This window comes from Vanessa cardui, chromosome 13 (assembly GCF_905220365.1).
Source record: "Vanessa cardui chromosome 13, ilVanCard2.1, whole genome shotgun sequence".
Lineage (NCBI taxonomy): Eukaryota > Metazoa > Arthropoda > Insecta > Lepidoptera > Nymphalidae > Vanessa > Vanessa cardui.
The window spans coordinates 141,979-167,473 of NC_061135.1; the positions used below are offsets into that span (position 1 = coordinate 141,979).

The 25,495-nt window shown below is 34.7% G+C and overlaps 1 protein-coding gene across 1 annotated transcript in view; it reads right to left on the bottom strand.

Annotated features, from left to right (window-relative positions):
* Positions 1-25,495, bottom strand: part of LOC124534917 — a 129,769-nt gene that overhangs the window by 83,967 nt on the left and 20,307 nt on the right. The gene's annotated exons all lie outside the window — the stretch shown is intronic.

Genomic DNA, 25,495 nt, shown 5'->3' on the forward strand with positions numbered 1-25,495 from the left:
TATACCTGGGTTATAATCATTCATTCTCTTCATTATTCGTTCATTGTACACGTCAAAGTTTTAGGAATGTAAATCATTTTTTACAAATGTAACACAAATTTACATTTAAAAGCAATATATTTTAGTTAATGACTCTACAATGAATGTAATAAAACTTCAAGTATTATACGTATAACGCTTGTGCCTACAGATCGTGTCTAAATTTGGGTCGCGCAGAGGCGGTATCGAGCGTCGAGTAATCAAGCACTCATTAGCATCGGATATTGGTCCTAACTCGCGAACCCTGATTTAACCGACACCCACACACGCCTTCCGGCCGCTCGACACGTCACTAGAAAGGATCACTCGAGTGGGCAAGATTTGATTTAGTGTCATTTACGCTAATGACAATACCGATAATCGAAAAATACTTAAAACAATATTTGTGCGTATAGGCTTAAACTATACACACAAATATTACAAGTACCTTTAAATATAAAATAAAGAAAAGGAAACTGAAACACGTGCTTAATCATAAAAAATCAATTTTCAGTATATTTTTAAAATAAATAATAATATAACTTTCAACACAAAACCTATCACAAGAAAAATATATCAAAATCATAATAAGGAGTTCTCGCGTTGTATTTTTGAACGCTACAATAAAATCTCCAAGGTCATGTCGTGACTAGCGGCTATGAGGCAACTCGCGGCGGGTCTGTAAATAATAGTTGTAGTGAATGTTACTAATCTCAATTGACTGTACGACATTTGTATTGAAAATAAAGATGATTTTGTCAGACATTTCTGTGTTGAAATGTTAGTTTTATTGTTTTCCCTCGTCTGAATGTCATGTTACGATTTCTCGTAGAAGTCGAAAGATATCATTATTATTTCTTATCCCTAAATAATATTACAAAGAAGAATTCATTTACTATTTCAGTTATTTCTATGAAAATGTGTACGAAATTATTATACGATAAGAAGTATTGTATGGGCAACATATAATATACAAAGTTGTAAGTTTAACAAGAGATTCAATAATAATGTTATAATAAGATTTTATTATTTACTATTTACTTCACCACAGCAATAATCAATGAAAAGATACTAATGAGTTTCTTGCCGGTTCTTATCGATGGAATCTACTTTCCGAAGCGGTGGTAGCTTCACCTAATATATTTCTTAAATTATGACTAAAAAGTTCTTGTGAAAACCTATTTGAATAAAGTATATTTTGATTTTTGATTTTGGAATAAAATACTTGAGATAATGATCAAAAGCCGTATTACGTCACTTAATGTTTTTTAGAATAATTATAATTGTAATAGAAAAGCTAGTTTTCGGATGTGAATACAAACATTAGGTACGAGTACACCCGTTATCAGAGAGTCGGGCGATAGCAGCGTCAATACGTCACGCTTATCGCGCGACATCGGCCGGCTGCTATCACTCGCGTTAAGATGCGCGATAGCGCTTGTCACACGATACGTTCGCCGGCTTTAAGTGATCTACAGTTGCTGTTCAGTACTACTTAGAGTTCATATATTGAAAACTAGTTGAACTTACAACTAGCGATTTAATTGCTTTTAATTTTAGTACATACATCAACAACAGCCTGCCAATCCCACTGCTGAGCTAAGGCCTTCTCTCCCTTTGAGGAGAAGGTTTGGAACATATTCATATTCCAAAAGCTGTACAACATGGCGATTTGAGATTGCTCTTATGAACCTATTTCAATAATGAATATTTTGATTATGTTTTTGTGTTCCACGAGTATCATTAGTTTTTATGTGCTTCAGAAAGAGCAATGTTGAATAAAAAAACCCTTTTATCTTTTACTCTTTGAAGGCAATAAACATCAAGTCCAATCAGCTAATATCTGATACAAACTGAGCAATTTTATAAATAGGCAAACTTTGTACGCGAGCTCCGATCCGCTAATCTGATATGGAAATGTGCTCGGAAAAAGAAAGTTTTGTACAAAACGTCGAATATCATGTTAGTCGGACGTTATGAGAAAATGAAAATGTTTTATGTGGTATTTGTAAATGGGCTAAAATTTATCGCATTTGATACTTCCACGAGTTAATGGACATTATCACGGGATGATCCTCTCGGCGTATGTGTGCACCTGTCTCTTTCTCTCTTTAAATTCTCCTCTTTCTCCTTTCTTTGTTTAAGCTTGAGGATGCTATTAATATCTACTAAGCTGTAGCTACTTCACATGTAGTGAAGCAGAGGGATTGGTTTAAAATTCTTCTAAGCGGTAAAGAAGGCTTCGTCCCGGTTCGTACATTTCCACTTATTTCATATTTCACTCGAATGCCAACCACTATCATCCATTTTATTTCACTCGACGTTTTGACAGTTACATCTGCCTTATTCAAACATCACTTAGCTAAATGTTCAAATAACGTATTGCATAAATTGGTCCAAATATAGTTTAAATTAACCATCAATATTTGAAACGCAATTTGAAGAGGTTTCCAGGTAAATAGTTTAGAAATGTCAAATAGGCCAATTGCTGGTAACTAATCACTAATGCCTATGCAAATTGGTGTGGTGAATAAGAGTGTTCCTAATATTGCCAATGTGTCACTAATCTCGGTAAAATATGATGTCCCTTGTGTCTGTTATTACACTGGCTCACTCACTTTTGTAAACCGAAAAACAACAAAACTAAGTATAGCCTTTAAGCGGTAAAATTTCTGATGAGGCTTAACCTATCTAAAGGAGCTTAAAACTTAAAACTCATTTATTTTTGATGAAACATGGTGCATACTTCGATAAGTATTTATCCATTTATATATTGCCAGCATATTTATGAAATTAAAGGCAATTATTATATTTTATAGTAAGATTTAAAATTGATTCGATTCAACATTCGATATTTTAAAATGGTTTGTTTATATATTCTTTTGGATATCACTTTGAAAAAGTCGAAGTAAGCTGACTCGAGGTGGGCCCGAAACCTCATCATAAATTCTACTTGAATAAATAATTATAATTCTCTATTACGTTGTTAATGTTTCAGGACTATCGATTTTTAGTGACTAACTTAAAGTGGAAAAGTTAATACCAATAGAGTTTTTAATTCAATAGTACGTTTCACGTTTATTTCTAAGAAAATCACGTAAAATAATAACCAAAAGTAAATTATGTAGAGATTTATGTATATATTAGACTTTTAAGTACAGCTGCGACGCCAGCCCTCCTCGAATAGTTATACTGATAGGAGAGTTCCCGCCAGTATACGCCTGGAAACCTTTGCGTGTTTGATTCATGAACCCGCTAATTCGGCTATTACGCTACCTACATGCTGTACATACGTAATCTATAAATATACATATGTTTTGTTTATTGCTGACTAAATATTTCAAATATGTTTTAGCTTCAGTTAAATTGTATTTGATTACACTAGTATAGTTGTATTTTTTAGATAGGAATTGCAATCATCCTTATGTATTAGAATTTCATTAATTATAAAAATAATAAAGGCGTAGAACACAATAATAAAGGCATCAGTATAACAACATTTTAAAAGCTTACAATTACTATGAAAGTAAGTTAAATGCATGAAGTCGCGAGCGCTGACACGCGGTGTATACTTTTAGTAATTTTAATTAAAGGATGAAATAATAAAAGCAGAGAGGTCAGTGCGATAAAAGGACCTCGTAAAGTGCGCCGGCTTACTACAGCGCTTGAAGCGACGGCTTAACAAGTATAGTCGTATTTTAGATACTCCATCATCAACTACATTACGAAACCTTTAATATTATAATTTACTCAGGTATTATTTTATATTCTGGATCTTTAGAGCTGGCAATATACGCCCAGCAGTAGGACATATGCTGTTACTTTTAATTTTGTTGTTTATATTTATTGCTTTGGTAGCTTTACTTATTATTTTAAATACAAATGCAGCAAAATCAATTTTGCAGATTGTTAATAATAATAAAATATAATTTCTTTGTTAGTTCTTTCTAGTTTCACGTTACTTAATAATATTATCACCGAAATTGATTATTGCATCACTTAAAACATCGCTAGCACACTTTGATACGGCGAGGGCCCGAAGTCGCGCCGCCTGGGCGCTCGTAAAATACCAAATAAAGCATCCCTTCGTCAATTTTCAGCAGAAGTTGTTTATGCGATCGTTACGTCTGCTCGTATTAGTTAATTTGTTTCTTACAGCGACACGGACGTCCTTTCGAATGGAAGTAGTCTGAGTCAAAAATAACTTAAAGTTTCGAGGATCAATCCAACTCCACTCCTATTTAGAGCATAGTAAAATTAAATTATTATTCTTTTCTATTTTCTCATTTGGAAAGTATTTTAGTATAATATATTCCAAATTACAATTTAAATAAACTCCACTCGTCTGTGTCCTCTTGTTTGGTCCCGTGTATTCGGATTTGTAATATATTATGTAGGACGAGTGATCGGAAGACGTGGATTCTAATCAAAATCGTGTAAGATCCACTGAGTGTTCAGCTTAAAGTGAGTATCGTGAATAAGTTTCCATGTGTCAGATAAAGTTCTGCCATTTTATGTAATATCAACCAACGCAAGCCGTTGTGGTATGTCAAAACTTTCTCCTTGCCGAAGCTTCCCCAGAGAGACAAAGCCTTACGCTTGGCATGTGCAGACCGTAATTGTAGGTGTTAAACGTTCCTAACTTTTACAGAATTAAATTTAATACATTATATTTTTAATGTTTATTATTTCTTTCGGTATGTATTTTTGCGTTTAAATTATATGCATAAGTCTAATATAGTCCAACTATGAAATTCAAACAAATAAAATTCAACAAAATCTCGCCGTTCGAACTGATTGTTAATCCAGTCGAGTTGAAACTTTGTACACTTAGTTGGGCATTTGCTTTCACGTTTCTGTAATGGTAGGAACAACATACAGCAGGTAGCGTTTGGGTCGCATCAGATGATATTTTACTGAACTTCAAAAGGGATTACATATTTTTTTGTAATTTGAAATAGGTTTGGGGTTTGGGAAAAATTGGCTTCTGATGGTACGTAGTCACATGCCTGTTCATCGACTTGCAGAAACATTAACCACTATATAACGTCACGCGCCATCTCTTGGGAAATTGGGTGTTATGTCGTTTGTTCTTATAATTACATTTACTGACTCACTATTCAAACTGGAACATAACAATACTAAGTGCAGTTGTATTTTCATATATGACAAGTGCTAATCCCAGATAGCTCAGAACACTAAATGAAACTCAAACCTGATATATAATGATTAAAATACATCTTAATGATATAAATATCACAAATCACACACGATTTGACATCATTAACGTCCATATACTAATTCCAGCCGAGATTAACGACCCTTCAGATCCGGTATCTAATGTGCGTTACAAATCATCCGACAATTAACAATAATTGTTGTTTCATACAGACGAGTGACACGACCACGCGGTGCACATGTATTACTTGGCAGAACTATAACTCTAAGAACGGAAAAAGGGGCCCCACACAATGCGTCGATATGATCTATACGTTGTATCTGTAATTACACCGGTTCGCTTATCTCAATGTGTATTAATGAATCGATCCAGGATTAAAACCCACGATCTCAGGCTATTTTAATCTAGCTACTAGTGCACCGAGATGCCGAGATGGCCCAGTGGTTAGAAAGCGTGCATCTTAACCGCTGATTGCGGGTTCAAACCCAGGCAAGCATCACTGAATATTAATTTGCTTAATTTGTGTTTATAACACATCTCGAGGTCGGCAGTGAAGGAAAACATCGTGACGAAATCTGCATGTGCTTAATTTCATTGAAATTTTGCCACATGTGTTATCCACCAACTCGCATTGGAACAGCGTGGTGAAATATGTTCCAAACCTTCTCCTCGAGGGGAGAGGAGGTTTTAGCCCAGTAGCGAGAAATCTGTACAGGCTGTTATTGTTGTTGTTTACTAGAAAACTAAGTCTAATAGCTAGCTAGTGGTACATACTGAACTAGGACAATAAATAATACTGGTTACAATGCCGAATGTCTGCAGAAAGTAAATTACTGAAGTAAAATGCAGGTGCTTCGAAATGTGAAATTTACAATGAGGACCAATACTTTCGTAGATATAATAAGATATTTGCATGAGAAAAAATCTCTTGGGTCATGTGGTAAATAAGAAGTTTTATGACGAGTACGCTCCAGAAACGTTCTTTGTTTCGCTACATTATTTATCCTTATATTATTCAAATAATACGTGTTTTCGAAGAGACAATTTTGAAACTGTCAAGACTTGAACCCTTTGTAAATGTGAAAATATGCAGACAATAAGAATACAATCGTGTCGGTGACACAAATGAAGACGGAGGTATGCGGGCATGTGACGTCACGCGCACAGCCTCCGCGCGTTCCACGACTTGATTGAATCTTTCTTAGAAATTTCTGCCTTCTCGTTATTACGAGTAGCACACGAAATCATAATGAACTGAACAAAAAAAAATGAAACTATTTTTGGATTTACGTGTCGTATTACGTGTAGTACAGGTGGACGGTACCAATAGCATCAGCCTGCTCAAACTTCTTGCAAAAACAGAAATATTCAGTAATTTTAAAAGTTCGAAAACGTATTTTTGTACTAACATTTATTTAATGGATTTTATATAAAACTGAACACTGAATACATCAATTGAGCTTTTTTTAGCAAACATCCTCCCAATGTGGTGAAATATATTTGAAACCTTCTCTTCAAAGAGAGAAGAGGCTTTAACCCAGCAGTGGATAATTTACAGGTTGTTGGTGTTGTTATTCCATTGTGCTTTAAGTTTTGTAAGCGTTCTAAGTTACGAGTACATAAGAAATTGCTACGATTCTTAATGTTAATACACCCTCGTTTAACAATATGTGTATTTATTTTGACTATCATACCTAAATTAACAAGGCATGAGGGAAAACACACACTTACATATCACATACGCACGAGCATCACACATACGTATGCACGCCTATAGCAGAGCGTGGAGGGGCGCGCCTTCTTGAGTAAGAATCCATAATTTATATCATACTAAATAATTGATTGATAGCAACGAGTTTCAATGTAAGCCTCATTGAAATGGCTGCCTTTATACAATATTATTACTTGTACAAAATAATGCCTTTGCCTTAATTAAACTATTATTAATATGTAATTAATTTGTTCTGATGTTTATTTTATGAAAAGTATAAAGAATATTTGATGCTCATATTCCATTATAATTGTGTATTACGTTAAATTAATGTTTAAGTTAACGAACGTTCTCGTCGTTGTTGCGACGGAAATATTTTGTTAAAAGTTCATCAATATTTTTCGCATGCAGATCGTGTATCGCTTTTTTGTTGTAGAAGCGAATTCAAAATAAACTCGCGTTCCGCGAACCAGAGTTTGTGGTAAATTCATTCCTCTCGTTTATTTCCTACAAATGTGTGACACAATGAAGAATCATCTCACTCACTCACACATTGATATTTATATAATCCAACAATAACTGTTTGTGTATGTGAACATTTTGAAATATAAACAGGCGGTAGTTTGTATTTGTGATAGTAAACTACTATATTTTGTGTACTAGAGTTAATAATGTCGATCGAGACAATTTATTTTCAAGGAAGTTCAATTAGAGAAGTAGCTGAGGAGGAATTTAACCCGTACGGAGTCGGGACGGACAATTACTATCTTTATAAACAACCAAAGAAATGGTTTTATTTTGTGGCAAAGCTTTGCGCACGGCGGGTAGCACCCATCCACTTATCACATGTACAGTCAGAGTAAGAAAATCGATAGGTTTTCAAATTCATTCCTTTATCAAGTCTTAAACTCTTAGTACCTTTTGAATTTAAACATCAATTTAAGCATTGAAATTGCAACGCAATATGTCATTCTCAATCGGTAAAGCACATTAGCGCTTATACTGAGCACACGAAAATAGATCTTAACGTGACGAACCTTTTCTTACAGCGACTGTACAAGCGCCACATAGTACTTTGTATTTTTGTGTTCCAGTTTAAAAGGCGAATGACCCAATATAAGTACAAAAACAAAATATTTGCCATCTTAGTTCCCAAGATTGGTTGCACATTGAAAAGCAAATATAAATAGATAGCATAGATAAGTTTAGTTACGTCTTTAAACAGTTGTGAAAATTGTTATTATTTCACATCTTCATATCAATCACGTAATAAAAACAAATTATAATTTCAAACTGTCGAAGTGTTCCTCATATACCGCATACGTATACCTCTTCGTCTACACGAGTATAATATTCAGATAAGGCACGTACGATTAATTGTATTGAACTCGATGCTCTACAAACAGTACCGCGCCTCTATGTCATAATTCTAGTATGAATATAGCTTTAGTAAAAGGTTTAGAGTTAGTATACTTATTACATAATAATGGAGACTTCAAACTGTCTATATAAACTGCTTCGTTTCTGTAAACTCACCGTTATTTTAAATATATTTTTATTTATTCAAAAGTTAATGTAATATACAAAACAAGTATTGTACAAAAAAGGGCATACATTAATGTTAACAGTCATATAACTGATGGAAAGTGCAAAGTGCAGGAGATAAAATTTGTAGAGTTCCAAATGAAAAGCAAATGCTATGACAAAAGAAAACATAAGAAAACTAATTTTTTAATGAACACATACAAACAAATCGTTATCAGTGTATTTGTATTTCTCAGATTTTATCAAAAACTAATCCGTTATATTAAATTCTAAAATTTACTACTTTTAATAAAATAGTTAATAAGTAGATTTTTTGGAATGAATGTATTTGCTCGTGAGGAGTAATAGAAAATGTACTTTTATTTCAAGTTTGGTTATTTTTAACGATATTAAACCAATTTATCTCAACAAGATTTCTTTCAGATTTATTTAAATGACTTGTAATCACTTTAATATATATTTTATAAATCTTTTAGATTTGATTACTTTATTTAATGTGATGAAAGTGTACGTTACGTAAAAACAAGGTATGCTAACACAAGGAACACGCTTCAACCTGTAACCTCTACAAACTCTACAAACACACGATTAATAATAATTACTTTCTGTAACAACTGCATACTCTGGAGTAGCAGGAAATGTAATACAATAAAATTAAAAAGAATAAAGTATCAAGAAACTCCAAGAATACTCGTACGTACGCCGCGATACGAGTTACTATACGAATGACTCTTACAAAGAAACAAGACCCGCTGCCTCTTGAAATAAAATATGTAGTTATTTATAAATAATCTTACTGAGTTTCTTTACCTAGTTTCTTGAATATAAGATACTTATTTCTAAGTCCAAGCTGTTATTTACCATTTTCCTGTTATACCATTGGCTCAATTACCTCTAAAACCGATACAGGGGGCAAAGTATCGATGCTAAGCAGTAGAATAACTGACGAGTGGGTGGCGCCTTCGCAGACAGGATTGCACAAAGCCCCATTACCGATAATAGTATAATATTAGTAGCTTTGGCTGCATACAGGAGACGACTCGCAGCGCATTTACGATGCCGTTGCTTAGTTGCCGAATATACACAATACAACACAGAGACAATACGTAAAGGCAATAATTAATACGCAATTGATCGCATTGGAATGGAAGCATCGTTCCCAACATGGATTTTCAATTTGAACGTCACCGCTCATCGAATATCAACTTTATCGATTGCAAATAAACACGTTACACTGTTTGTGCTTTGATTAAATTCTTTTAAAATCATTTGTAAATGAGAAAATTTCAGCTATTTTTAAATTCGAGCTCGTACTAAAATAATATAAATGTAATGAATTCTGTGAAATATCTCAAAGGATCTGAGAAAAACGACAAGGCAAATATATTTCCATCAATTAATTAAAATTTGTCGTAAATATGGCGGTAATAAATGATAGTTCATTAGCACCGGTTAAAGTTTTATTTAAAGCATATTCGCCTGCCATTTAATTATTTCATATTTAAATATTTTTGTGTAATCGAGTCTCGTGTGGCAAGGGTTCGCCCGCAGCGCACGTATCCGTAGGTTGCGGCGCGGCCGCGTCCCCGCTCCATTAATCAGAGCCGGATAATTATTCACACGTCAAGAAAACAACGAGAGCGCGCAGACACAATGTCCCAATGTTTATGGATATAAATGGTTTGAATCACGGCTACGAGGCTTGCCATTGTTTCAAACGGAAAATATGTTGCTCGGTACGGCGGTTATTTAATTATTGTTTAGTGTTATTTCTCTGTTAATGACGCTTTCGATTACTGTAATGAGTAACACTAGAGGTTAAAGGAGGAGGTAAGGAGAAACTCGAAATTCACTGCACTCTAGCGTGTTATGTCTGAATGTGACATGTTACATCATATATTTATAAAAATTCGGTGAAGCTTTTTCATACTTACTAAGTTAGAGTGTCGTCGCAATTACAGTGTTTGTCCATACGCGTAAGGTATGGTATACTTTTTTTAGTCACCATTGACCAAATACTATAACACTGTTCAACCATTAATCTAACCCCTAAATCTGAGGGTATGTTATGTCGCTTGCATCAGTTACACAGCCTCACTCACCCTTCAAACCACAACACAACAATATTAAACAGTGAACACTGTTTTTTGGCGATAGGATATCTGATGTGCTTCGAGTAAATTTATAATTCGATAAAGTTATTGTTCTAAATATATTCAAACGAGTATTTCGTTTATCGTAAATAAAATGTAGAAAGACAAAGCTGTGCGTTTTTACCTCGTTACAAAAATAAGCAAAATTTTTCCCCATACATGTATATTTTAACTATTACAGTTGCCGCGGCTCCGGCAAGGTGTGCGCATAATATAATGCCTTTTCTATGTTAATTTATTTAAAATTTGCTTCTCGCGTCTGTGTTTAAGCTAACTTAAACTTTAAAAAATAATCTTATTTGTGTAAAAGTAGCAAAATACATTTTTTAAATTACGCATTTAGTTTAGAAATAAAAATGCAAGGTATTTTTATTTCAATGTTTTTTAATGAGTTACATGAAAAACAACTTGTCACCGACTCCGCAGAACTGTGGAGCAATTAAAAAACAAAGTAAACCTCACGAACAGAAATATAAATATTTATTTTTCCTTAACTTCGAGGAGGACTGCGCGGCTCGCTGTCAGTCCGTACACATTATATAATAAATCTGCAACGCGCCTACGTCCGTAGCGATATGAGGGTGACTAAACTTTTCAGAAAAAAACAAATTTGTCTGTGAAACAAGCTCTAAACATTTTTAAGCGTTGTGTGTTTTTATAAGGTTTTGGAAAGACTGCGGACTGATATGTGGTCATAGCTATCCTTGGTCATTTCTAACCGGACAGTTTAAGATGTCCTTATGTGAGTATATAAGATATGAATTGTGAAATAATAATCATTTATGAATATATGATACCATTGTAATAATTATATATAATAATTAATTAAATTGATTGAAGGTCCTTATAGATAACATGTATTAGATTTATATATATGTATCCACCAGCCGCATTGAAGTATCGTGGTACAATGAGCTCCAAATCTTTGCTTCGAAAGGAGAAAACAATGCAGTGAAACGTATACAGGTTGTTATTACTTAAAATCAACAAACGTAAAATTATAGCTTATACAACACTAAATAATTACTGAAAAAACCAAACAACGTTTGTGAGAACTAACGCGGCATCAGCAGCTTGTTACGGTGAGTACATAAATAAAATGAATTGGTAACGCTTTCACTGCGGAACCCTTGCTTTGACGTAATTCATTCTCTTTCGTACCATTCGTTGCTATAATTCGTTTTACTCGAATAAAATATATAATAGGATAATCGGCCTGTATTTAGCCGTCCGCGTCCGTCACCGCGCGCCGCAAGAAACGAACGTTCGCATACAAATTACACATGAATACGAGTACGGCCGTAAATTAGACCATATTTTCGAATAAAACATAGAACGACACGGCATCGGAAAAGGTTCTATTACGGTTATGAATGTAAATTTTATTCCCAGCCGCGTCGGAGGCGGCGTGACGTCACGGCCGTTTCGTTAATTAACTTTTCTGTTTAATTTATTGCGATCCGGTTAATAAGGTTCACTTTGAATTGTAATTTATTCGTTGTTCCGAGCTCCTCTTGGCTTGTTGACAATCAGACGCCGCCTGTGACGGCCGCTTGACCTGCGGCCTGCCATCCGGGTAAACTTTATTGCTGACTCGCATTAAATATCCTACGTACTTATTCACATTGATATCTCTCATGTTCCTTCTTTTCACTAATCCTAATAACAATGTTACGTGTGAAAACAAAGTTCAGTATCTATGACGGCGAGCGAAGTTACAACATTAACAATATTCCTTGTCGATCATATAAGTGCCAGTGTAAATAGAAACGAAAAGTAACAGCCTGTAAATATCCCACTGCAGAGCTGAGGCGTTCTCTCTTCGTATAGAGGGTTTGGAACTAATTCCAAAACGTTACTTTTTAGGTTCAGGTTCCATTTTGAGGTAGCTTAACGCCATTATTGTAGCTAAATGTTTCTACATAGAACGGTTCAATATGTACCGAGCTACATACAGTAATTTTATTACTTAATGGATACTAGAATAAACATAAAACTGTTTAATAGTGTTCAACGAACAATAATAGATGCAATTGTAATATTCATTACAGTAGTGATTAGTTTTAATACTATCGATGTTCACGGAGCGCTATTACCGATAGCGCGCTGAGATCAAGAAGCTGCAAATGATCAATTCGAAACTACAAGTGTACATAAATTACGTCAGTTAGGAGTTACAATGGCCGCTCTGTCGTTACGGTGAATAACGACTTATAATTCAGGCAGTTAATTTTGATAGTTTCTGTTATAATTTGCTTGCCGGGATATTAACTCAACCGAAGTGTGAACATTGTAGATTTATGATAAGAGATGTTGCGACTTCATTAAAAACCGTGCGAGTCTATTGAAACATACCGACAGTTACTGCCGAGTGCTCTATGATAACTTCGACTGCAAGCTCTCCGAAACATGTCGGAAAACGTAAGTATAACTAATGAAACAACATCACATACATTACTCTGATCCTAATTTAAGTAGCTAAAGCACTTGTTTTATGGAAAATCAGAACTAACGACGGTACCACAAACACCCAGACCCAAGGCAACATAGATAACTAATGGTAATCTACATCGACTCGGCCGGGAATCGAACCCGAAACCTCGGAGTGGCGTACCCATGAAAACCGGTGTACACACCATTCGACCACGGAGGTCGTCTTATAATATAATATATAACAAAACTGAAAGAGTTCCATACTGATGGAATATATACTAATTGTAATACTACTTGTAATAATTACTGAATTAGTGTGCCAAGATGTTGAACTCTGGTAAAAGTAATGTTGCATCCATCAAGATATTCTCCTGTTTGATTTCGGTCACGGTGGCTGATGTTAACAAAACCTTGCATTGCCCAGGCAGGGTTATAACAAGATGCGAATGTGTGAAAAACACACTCCACACGTACGAGAGAGGAGAGAGTCACAAGGAAAGTCACAGGGTACTTTTTTGCCTAACACATGACAAACAATCCCCTGAAACGCGAGCGCGGCTGCGGGCTACAAATAGTAAAAAATAAAACTGAGCTGTACACGTATTATAAAACATGTACGTGAGTGTTTTTGCGACTAAAAATAACGCAACACAATATGACTAGAAAACAAAAATTGTATCACCAGCTTAATGATACGAGACCAAAAAGCGTTGAGGTCATTAAGAAATGTCATAATGCGTTCGGCCGCTGGCCGGACAACCGCGTCACGACGGGAGATGCAACGAGTCGACAGCCTCGCCGCAAACGCCACTCGAGTTTTATTAATAAAGTCATTTCTCGAATAATAATAATATTTATAATAAAATAAAACCAAATCATCTTTCAACTTGAATAAAGATTCATTTTTGACCCATAATTTTACAATATTGAATTTGATGTAGAGCTTCCACCGATTTTAGTATTGAGTAGTATTTTCCGCAATTTAGTAACTTAGAAAATATTAATAAATATTCGCTCAAAATTGTAAAATAATTTGTATGAAAGTTAATAAATGCTATTTCTTATTGGTGAGATACTAGCATTTCTACGTTGGTCAAAATTCGACCATCAATCATCTCAACAAAAATATGACTCCATTTTATCTTTTACATTTACTTCAATAGGAAGTCCCCGAGATGTGTTCTTAATTTTAAACCAGTGTCTCGTATCGTTTCTTGTAGAGGGATCTCTTTGATTAAGTACGAAGCATAAAATAATTCAATGTGATATTAACCCTTCGGGTGCCTGGTGGGTAAAACTTACATGGCGTGCCTGGTGGGTCTGTGGGACCCGGTAACGAAATGCTTGTTTTTTTACTTATTTTATTAGTCAGAACGCAAATAATGTGTTTATATTTATTTTAGAGCTGTTTAGCTATATGAATGAAAAATAAAATTAAACTAAAGTTCTTCTACAAATTTATATTAAAAAAAATTAAAAAGTCTCTAATTTTACGTAATAAAAATAAACACTTACGTTTAAATCGACAATATTAAATTTTTTAATTGAGGTCAACAATCAAACTTTATATTAATTTAAGGCACTAATTAATCAACTTACAAACTTTTATATTTTGATATAAAAGTAACAAAGGTATTGCATGTAACTAATCTGTATTTAAGTGACAATTTTCACAATCAAAAATTTCGTGTTCCAAGGAAATATGACTTGAGCAAGACACATAGATGTATTTAGACTTGTGATCTTTTTGGTTAGGACATACATAACAACACTTTTTCGTACCAGCATTATGTTTTTTGGGTGGTGGCTCGGAGGGTTACCCTAAATGAGAGCTGATTCTCTTACGTAAAGTAAGATAAGATTTTGCATCTTACAACTATTACGTCGTTCAGTCTGATGTAGAGCAGTATGCCCATTTTTTTATAAAGTTCCTTCTAGTATCCGAATTGTTTAACATATGAATAGCTTTTGCGTTTATGCCAGTAGTGTTGAGAATCCAGAAATAATAATCAAGGGCTTTATATATTGATCTGTGACCAAAATTACTTAATGGCTGGGACATATAAATCACTTTTGATGGTTGTATATATGATATCCCTGTTATTTGGTTCGTTATAGACTTTTACTTCTTCCTTGTCAACATCAGAATTATGTATCTGACTCATCTTCACTTTCATCAAAAACTACATCCTGATCTTCATTTTCTTCAAAATTTCTCTCTAAAGCTTGGCGAATTTCATCATTTATTAATCGCCCAGTCATTATAACTGCATCACTATTTTTTCCATAAATAATTTACCACCTAATATAAATTAAAGAGACCAAACAAAAATAATAGCTTAAAGATTCAAAGTTACGCCGTGTGCCTGGTCGGGTCCCTGAGACCCGAGCGCACACAAAATGCGTGTTGTTCGGATGGGTGTACGTTGTGGTAAGCGGGAGAGTAGTCAAAATAGCCGTTAGTTTGTATCGCGAAGCTACTCGGGAGTGCAGCGGGTTTGCTACAAAAATTTAAAAGTTATCGTTGATTTTATGAAGTGACGGGTCTGTCAGACCCACCAGGCACCCGAAGGGTTAAATATAAATACATTAAACGTTTTTTTAAATATTGGCAACATCACATACATTACTCTGAACCCATTGTATGTAGCTAAAGCACTTCTGTTATGGATAATCAGAAGTAACGACGCTACCACAAACACCGACCCAAGACAACATAGAAAGCTAATGATATAAAATACAGTATCATGAGTCTACATACAAACATTATTATACACTTATCATTAAGCACGTGTAATGGGTGCGAAAAGAGAAGCGTTTAGTACGCTGCCAAAATTACATAGTAATGGTCATAAGGGAGCAATTTAGCCATTTATTTACATACAGCGCGTTTTCAGCGGCCGACAATTTACAGATGAAACGAACGGCAACGCTGGACGTGTCTGAGCATACCGCGCGCCATTGCGCCACTTCGCCCGTGGAATAACAACTACTTGTTTGATACTTTTAGTTAATATAAATTGTATGTATATAAAACTGCATGCCAGAAATATATTGACTTGGGATGACTTTTTTAGCATATGTTTATAAAACTATTGATTAAACTGTTTGATATACTGATTTTTATCTGACTTCAAAATGTGTAGGAATATCAATTTGGATTTCGTTATGTTTGGATATTATGTACCACCAGCTAATGTGAATATAAACGAGTCGATGTTGGCCAATCACCATCCCTCCTGGATCCTCTTTTTCAAGTCATCATAAATAGCAGGATGATTTCAATGTTGATTTTACAGAAAACATAAATTGTATATTTTTGAAAAAGCACGAAAATCTCCGGGAGTCGTTACTTGCGTCTCTTACCAAAAAACATAAGAGTAATAAAAGATCAAACATTTAAGTGACGTCACAGCAAAGCTACTACTAGTTGCGTAAAACATGAAAAAATTCTTTATTCAGCGTAATTATAGATGGTAATATTTTTGATAAAACAGTTCGTAACTATCTTAATGCTAGGCAAACGCCTATGAAACATTACACATTTTAAATACAGATTTGGAGATAAATCCGGCTCTTCTCTATGTTACTAACAATTAGCACCCAAACATATTAATTAATTCTCATGAATAAGTAGCTTACAAGAAGCTTCCCGTGTTTATATGCACAATGTATGACGTAAGGAGAGCATGCACGCGGCAGGTGCTCCCGCTGTGCAATCGCTGTGCATCCGTCAGACTGTGTACATTTACATACCAATTATTCATAAACATAAAATCTTGGAAAACGTTGTTTCCTAAGAGAATTGTTGAGATTTACTGGTCGTTAACAAACAAATATTCAGAGAGCCACGTAGCGGTGCTACGAACCTGTGTATTATGTCATAACAAATTCGATTATTTTAATAAAAACAATTTAACTTATAACAACATGTTTGACTTAGCAAAGTCACATTATTATCAAACATTCTGTCAGAGCATTTTTAATGTAATATATATGATCTAATATATAATAAAGATATTTTTGTTAGTAATTAAGGTTACAATAAAATACTGCACTTAATAATAAGCCTGCTACTAAAAAAACTTAAATTTATAAATAAAAAGAATTAACAAAAACGACAAAATATTAAATGCAATGATTGTCAGATGATAAATCTATTCAACATTAATTAAAAACTAAAAACTACCACCCGTTTGAAAAAGACCTGAGGAGAATCGTCGAAAGAAACTTAGCGGATTTTCCGTTATTTTGTAATTTTTACTTTTCTTGGGAAAATTTACCTTAAATAAATTTAGTAAATAATAATAGTCTTGGTACGTATAAGAACCTACTTGAATAAAAAAATGTCTTTGATTTTAGTCACACCGGCAACAATATATTGAATACTTAATACAATTTGGGGCTTAAAATTTATGTAGTTACGTTGACATAATAGCAATATTATCGACTCTGACAGGAATATCTATTGTGGCGTTAAATGCCGTAAAATGGTTTTCCGTGAGAACAAAGAACAAAGAAGTTTTATGGAAAAGTATAAACTATTGAATGATTTCCAATTAATATCTCATCAATATGTATTACGGTAACGGGGTTATAAAGAGCTAACGGCGCTTTAATCTCCGGAGCAACTCAGGTATAATATGCATTATACGCGGGTACACTGCATGGAAATAAATTAACATATTATAATATATTATACAGCGCATATATTACAGGACGACTATCGCAAGCGCGCTCGCTGTACAGGCGGCCACCGAGTTTGCTAAAGACGTGAGTTATGGCGACTTGTGATTATATACGACATCGGTGCGCATCGGATTTGCTTGACAAACTGTTTGTTTGACCACATTAGTGCCCGACACGATAAAATTGCACATACACGAGTACTCTACTGCATTTTTAATGCAACTGATAAACAACCCGCCTCAATAAGAATGCGAAAAATTTTCATCACGTGAAAAATGATATTTAAACAAAGGAAATAATTAATTATTTAACGGTACACACTATATTTAATATTTGACTTACCTAGATGTGTATAAAATCTTTATATGCCGAGTTTTCTGTATGTTCTATTTCGGTATAATATGAAAAACAAACACCAAAAATAAATGCTTAAGTTTGCCCTTAATACCGGAATTAAAAGCAATAAAAATCTTCTATAAACGAGCTCAAACTTGTAATGGACGAATTATGTTCTACTTCTTCAACAAGTACGGTTAAAACAAAATGAAATAAAACATTGAGAATACGTTGCGAAAATACATTGGAATTCTTCGCCGAAGACTGTACAGTGTCGTAAATGCGCTTATGAATTTCATCAAAGCGCTTACTCAGTGTCGCGAAGTTTTTCACTTACGTATAGATCCGATGCTTTCCAGCGATAAAATCGCTTTCTCGCGCTTCGCACGTGTTCAGACAATATTAAAGTTTTAAAAGATCGCCCTCTGTTGTTACGACTTCTGTATAAAATGAATTCAGCATTTTATTATAACCGCTGACAATAAATTGAACGAGTCAATAAGGCTTGTGCAATTTGTTTATATGGAAGTAATTGAAACTCTAGGTATGTATCTGTAAGCGAAAACACTTAGACAAATAATTGCGAATAGTTAATCGATACATCAATGTGTACATTAATCGCTTCATTACGCACGAAACTGCGTCTAACGGAGTACCATTAGCGCGATCACTGCGTCGTGTGACGTCGCAGCTCACAAACTATTTATTTATTAAATAATCTGTTGTTCTCATTTTAGTGTTTTGAGTGACTTAATTGGATTCACATGTCCTGAAGCTGAGACATCTCGGCTTTAATCGTTTTTGTTATTCGTCTAAATATAAAAATAAATTTAAATATTGGACAACGTCACATACATTACTCTGATCCCAATGTAAGTAGCTAAAGAACTTGTGTTATGGAATATCAGAAGCAACGACGGTACCACAAATACTCAGACTCAAGACAAGAAAGAAAACTAATGAACATTTTCTAAATCGACTCGGCTGTGAATTGAACCCGGGACTTAGGCGTCGAGAGGCGAAAACGGTGTGCACACTACTCGACCACAGAGATTGTCAAAACGTTTCACTTGCAACTGTTCCGCTAATTCTAATTTGAACAATGAATGTGTTCATTTCGCTCCGCCCTGCGCCCGGACGCCACGGCCAATACCTCGGTCTAGGCTCGCTCGCACCTTGTTGTGACACGAGGGACAGAGGACGCTTACACGCATTGTCTGTGCACCCTACAACGGGAACTGACCTCTGGAGTGCCTCACTGTGGCGGACTGAATAGAAACCTTCCGTTATAAACTGAACTTGTATACTGTATTGGTAAAGGAATATCTATTTAAGGCACAGAAATCGACTTACATTTTCTTTGTTTAATATTTTAAATATTTTTTTGGAACCCATGGAAAACTTTATATAAGTAAGACGTTGTTGAATTAGAAGCGCTATATTAATATTGCGTACAAAAAGAGAAAAACATGGCGTCGTGTATAATAAATATAATGAGTTATCATTGATTTGACGTCACAAAGTTGACTTTAGATATATAAAACAAAATAAAGGTAGTAAACCATTTGAATACATAAATAACAATTTACAAAAAACTACACAAATGGAATAACACAAAAATACTATTAAAATGTCTACATGCCTGCGAAAAATGTATTTCAGCCGGCGCCATCAATTCTAAAACACAGGCCTGATATAAAGATTCATGATTCATAAAAAACAAACGAGGTACAAAAATGCTCTTCGCACATAGTCGTGTGTACGGTTAGCACGGCGGGATTTGGGCACGTCGGGCGGGTTCCGGAGCGGAGTGGGCCGGGACCGTCAGCGGACGATGATTTATTGTATAACAATGTTTCTATTGTGCTATTGATATAAATTACAGAACAATGCTCGTTATTATCACTCTAGTTTGTTTTGAGAAGTAATTGATCCATATCTTTAGATTTTATTTTTGATTACAAATTAAATGTAAAATAAATCTGTCGTGAATATTAGCTAGCGACCCACCCTAACTGCGCACGGTCGGAATACTGATATTAAATATACTACACAGTTTGGTTATTTATGACATAACAGAAACTTCTAAAACAATAAGTGTTTCTTTACTATATTGTCCATGTATTATATTCAAAAACCTACCTCTCGAATCACTTAATCTATTAAAAAAAAGATCTAAGCTTAAAAAGGGGCAGACAGCGGTAAGCGACTTTGCTTGTAGTTCCCATAGACTTTGTCGCTGTAAGAAATATTGAACATTCTTTATTATCTACATCAATCTTGAGCACTAATTGTATATATACCTACCTGTAAATACACCTTATCACTCACCCTTCAAGCTGGGACAAAGCAATACTCAGTAGTAATATAATTTAGTAACAGAATAAGTGATAGATGGTTGGTACCTGCCCAGACAGGCTGTCCTACAGAAACAAAGCCCTACTACAGCAAATACGTCGAATCGACATAACGTTTATAACGAACCTTCGTAATATTATTATACTCCTAAATAGAGGACCATCGTCTGTGTATCTGCTTACTGATCGTGAAATTTCCGAAAGATTTCTTTCAAATAGAATTGACGTACTTACACAATATAACATTGTGTGATACACACGCGGCATAATTCGTTGAAATTAGTCACATGCAGGTTTCCTCACGACGTTTTCCTTCCCTGCCGAGATCGAGATGAATTATAAGCACAAATTAAGCTCAAGAAAATTCAGTGGTGCTTCTAATCATTGAGCCATCTCGCTTCTCATGTTTCGTATATCATCATCACATATATAAAAAATAAAATCTGGACTCAAAGAGAAGATGGATCTATATAATAATACTACATAGATCTCGTTGGTCTAGTAAGGCCGCTGATTACGAGGCCCTGGGTTCAAGCTGCCAGCGCGGGCCCATAAAAAGTTATTAGCTGTTTCTAATGAAAAAATTTCAATAGCAATACGGAGTCTAGTAGTATGTTTACACGTATAGTCATTGGTCTTGCGCCTGAACCCTTTCCAGTCGAAATTGCCGTCTTATCGGATTATAAGAGAGGGGATAGACAATGTATCTGTATCTGTGTTTGCTCACACTCACACACGTACACATCTTGAGTACATTAGTCTCCCTTGAGATTGTGTGAGTCGACCTAGACATCATCATATAACCCATTTATATTATTCATTTTATTATACATAAATTACTATTACCTTAAATAAGAAGTATTACCATTTTGTGCTATATGGAAAAAAAAATCGTAAATTAAATTTTTTGTTAGTTGATTGTAATGACATAAAAAATACAACCTCTTCTTAAATACTGAAGTCATGTGGTCAAATTAGTATTTATTTTATTTTATTCACTGACTTATGCGTGTGGTACAATGACATCGTTTATTAAACTCAGCCAGTATTTCAAACTAAATAGTCCACATCCCGAGGAAGCGCTAAGAAGTTAATCCTAAGCATCGAGCAAGTTAAACACCTTTCACTGCGGATTATCCGCAACAACACTAGACTAACAACCAACTTAACGAGTACTCGCGTTCACTTAATTTGGAAACGAAGCCGTTACGGAGGGCCCGGCGGAAGAAAACACAAAGTAAAATTATTCGGAACGCGCGAAAACAACGCACATTAAAACTTTGGATTGTAAACGGCGCCATTGCATAAATTATGGCTCAGAAAGTTGTTCAGGATCAAACAATCAAAGAGACGTGACGTGAGAGGAATGGGGACGACACGACGCCCGCTCGCGCCGAGGGTGAAGCCTCTTTGGTCCCCGCGTGTCGCCATTGTTGTCTCCTGTGCTAACCGCTGGGGATGCTCCCGCTGCGATGTTTTCATTTAACACATTTCAAATATCAACCCTATGTGTACACGTAGATAATACTTCAATGGGTGTCTGTGATGGAATCCATTATAAAAATGTAGCATGGATGTAATTTAAAAATGGAATGAAGTATTTTTATAAAACGATAAATGTATGACAAAATAGTTATTTACATTTGCAAAATTGCAAATATTATTACATAGTTGATAACACTATTCTAGGTTTAAGATAAGAAAGGTACGCAGTGACGTCAAATTCATCGTCTTCCATTTTATAACTTGCGTATACAATCAACATTACTCATATATAATGTTTATATAATGGAACGATGACATTGAATATACTAAACATAATATTGAAATATCACATATTATGCTGTCATAATATTTATACAAAACTATTTTATTTACAGATGAATACTTTAAAAAATTCCCAAGCCAATACTTTATCAATCTTCATATTTGCGGGAGCGTCACGACTAAGCTCGTAAATAACAGAAGTAAATTGTCTCGATAATAACTTGTATCAGTCCGTCTGGATGTACGACAATAACTCATAAGCTCGGCTTAGGAAGATAAGCCTGATAACAAAGTTTGTCGACGACGTTGTAATCCAGTCACAAGTACAAATCACTTGTGTTTATCAATGTGTTTATGTTAAATAAATCTGCCTATAATATTTTAATTACATTATTCGTAGTATTCACTTTTCTAATAAAATGTTCTCCAATTAATTTTTTTATGTTATAGGGGGCAAACGAGCAGGAGGCTCACCTGGCAGAAAGTGATTAACACCGCTCAAGGACATCCGCAAATACGGTAATTTTGCAGGCTTTTAAAGCACACTCTTTTCTTGAAGGTTTCCGAGTCGTATCGGTTCGGATAAACCGTCAGCGAAACCTGGTTCCATACAGTGGTTACGCGAAGCAGAATTTGTCTTACAAATCTGTACAATGTTTTAAAATTGCTGTTACTGCTTAAATACTATGATTTAAATAATAAAATTCAATAATTCTTAGTAAAGTTTTGCGCAAACCCTTGTGCACCCCCTTATCGAATGTTTTATTCACCAAAAAGCAATACTAAGTATTGTGTGATATATATATCTTAGCCAATACAAACCAGAAAATGGTTTAATGGCTTGTAAAATATATTAATGTGTAATGTGTATGTTTTATTATAAAAAGAAATAAATAAATAAAATAAAATAAAGGAATGGAGGTGATTTTTGAAGTAATAAATCTTATGGGAAGGTTAACGTCTTCGTTACGTAACGCGTTACACTACCAGACTGTGTGACTTCAACTTTCAATTTCAATATTCAATAACTCAATTAGATTAGTTGAAGTAATCACAACTGGCGGGCGTTACGCATGCAGACATGCAGATGTCACGTAAAAAAATATAAAAAAAAAAAAAACTTTTGAGGCATTATTTGCGCGTCAAATAAAGTTTGTTGCGGTCCTTGTTCGCAGGCAAATAAAATAATTATTTTCTAATTCCAAACAACAATAAATTTTAATGATTCGAAAGTTTTATCACACATTTATTTCAAAAGTTCCAACACACAGACACGTTGTCACGGGCGGAATTGTAAAATTAATTAAATACAAACAGTCTTACATATCGATACTCGTTTCAATATTTCAATTCGTTATTAATTAAGCTGTGAAATACACACCGACATATTAGTATACAAATAAATTAATACAGTCCTCAACTTTCATTTTGCTATGTGTTTATTATATACAAAATGAATAATATTATATCATGTTATTTGTACACAAAATATTTTTGATTTAATAGAAAATAAAATTCAGTCGACGGAGTAAGAGTAAAAACCTTATGCATAAGAAACTAACCTAACATATCATAATACGTGATTCCCCGGATATATGAAAGTACTGAACGAAAAAAGAAAACGATAGGATCGCATAAAAAGTATAACGAAATCCCGAGTGATCCTCGTCATGTAAATGATAAGGAACTATTATTAATAAAAATAACAATAAATGCCCGCGCCGCTCCTGAGGGGCTTAGATATTTGAATTTTGGCACGCGCACCGTCTTGGCAGTCGACAAAGGAAACGCCGACGTTTCTTTGTACACTAAAGCGTGCATTAACAAACTCGTGTTTGAATTATTCCCCAGTAACTACAACTTTCAGACGTCGCCGGAGACAATTGAAAACTCGACTGGAATTTTGAACTGGAGCCTATTTAAGATTCTGAAGATATTCAATCTTATTTCGCGTTCGCTGCAGAATGGCACACGCCACGAGTTCCCTCACATAGGAGTTTTATTCCATTTTTTTCTGTATTCAAAGACTTTTGTAACTTCTTCGTAATTTAAATAAGGCGTTAATAACGCCAAGGTTTGTAGGTCATGATGGCCCATTGCTTAGAACCGACGATTGCGGGTTAAAATCCAGGCAAGCACCGATGAATGTTCTGTGCTTAATTTTCGTTTATAATTCATCTCGAGCTCGGCGGAGAAGGAAAACATCAACAACAACAGGAATATGTTCCAAACGTTCTACTCAAAGGGGAGGCCTTAGCCCAGCAGTGGGAAATGCACAGGCTGTTGCTGTTTGTTGTTGTTGTAGGTCATACGTTATATACGATGTATGTTGGGCAAACATCAAAGGAATAAAATCTTTATTTTTCTTATATTTAAAACAAGAACGAAACTTTTATAAATGTTGTTTGTAAGGCAGTTTATTCATATCATAAAACGATGTCTTCTGTATCGGAAACTTTTTGACAACACGAATATATACAAATACGAAACGAGCGAAAACAAAGGTATTACAATTTGACAAACGATTAAACGTTCACGTGTTCTGATTGTCCCGACGTCTCTATGCGCTGTTGTTATTTTATACAACAACGAAAACGGTATCGGCAATTACGAGCTTCCTAATTACTTGCAAAAGACAGAATACACCTGGCGTTCAATTCGGACGAGAGGACTCTCCCTGTCAAAATTGTTACGGAGAGCTCTCACGGCGCCACTCGTCCCCGCGCCCCCTCCCCCCTCCGCCGACGCGATGAAGTGTCAGTACGTGACTCGGAAGCGCCGATAAAATTATTCGAACAACCTGCGTTACACATTTTAAACATGTTAAGGAAAATATACGATCCGACGTAAGGTAATGAGGTCTCTCGACGGGAATAGAACGGTTTCATCTTAAATAAGCGATGGAAGTTTGAAGGGTTAATACAGATTTTAATTAAATATTAAATACATGTAGGTACATTAATTCGATATACAAAAATATTAATATTAAAACAGAAATATTAACTTCGCTGTAAAGAGCCAGCCATTAAATGTAAACTGGTTTTTTATAACCTTGGAATATGGATTGTAAAAATTTTCATCACTTTACTTTATAAAGTTCAATTTCATAATGGCTCACTAGTTTTATTTAAATATTAAACTCATAATCAAAAAGGCCGGTGTCATGAACGAAACGCGAAGTACTTAATGAATCGTCGGAATATTATCGCAGACACGGGAGTCATTGAATCGTTAATATTCTGCATTTGGGTTATTTTAAAGGAATTTTAAAATAACCCAAATGACCAACATACCACGAAGTAGAAAT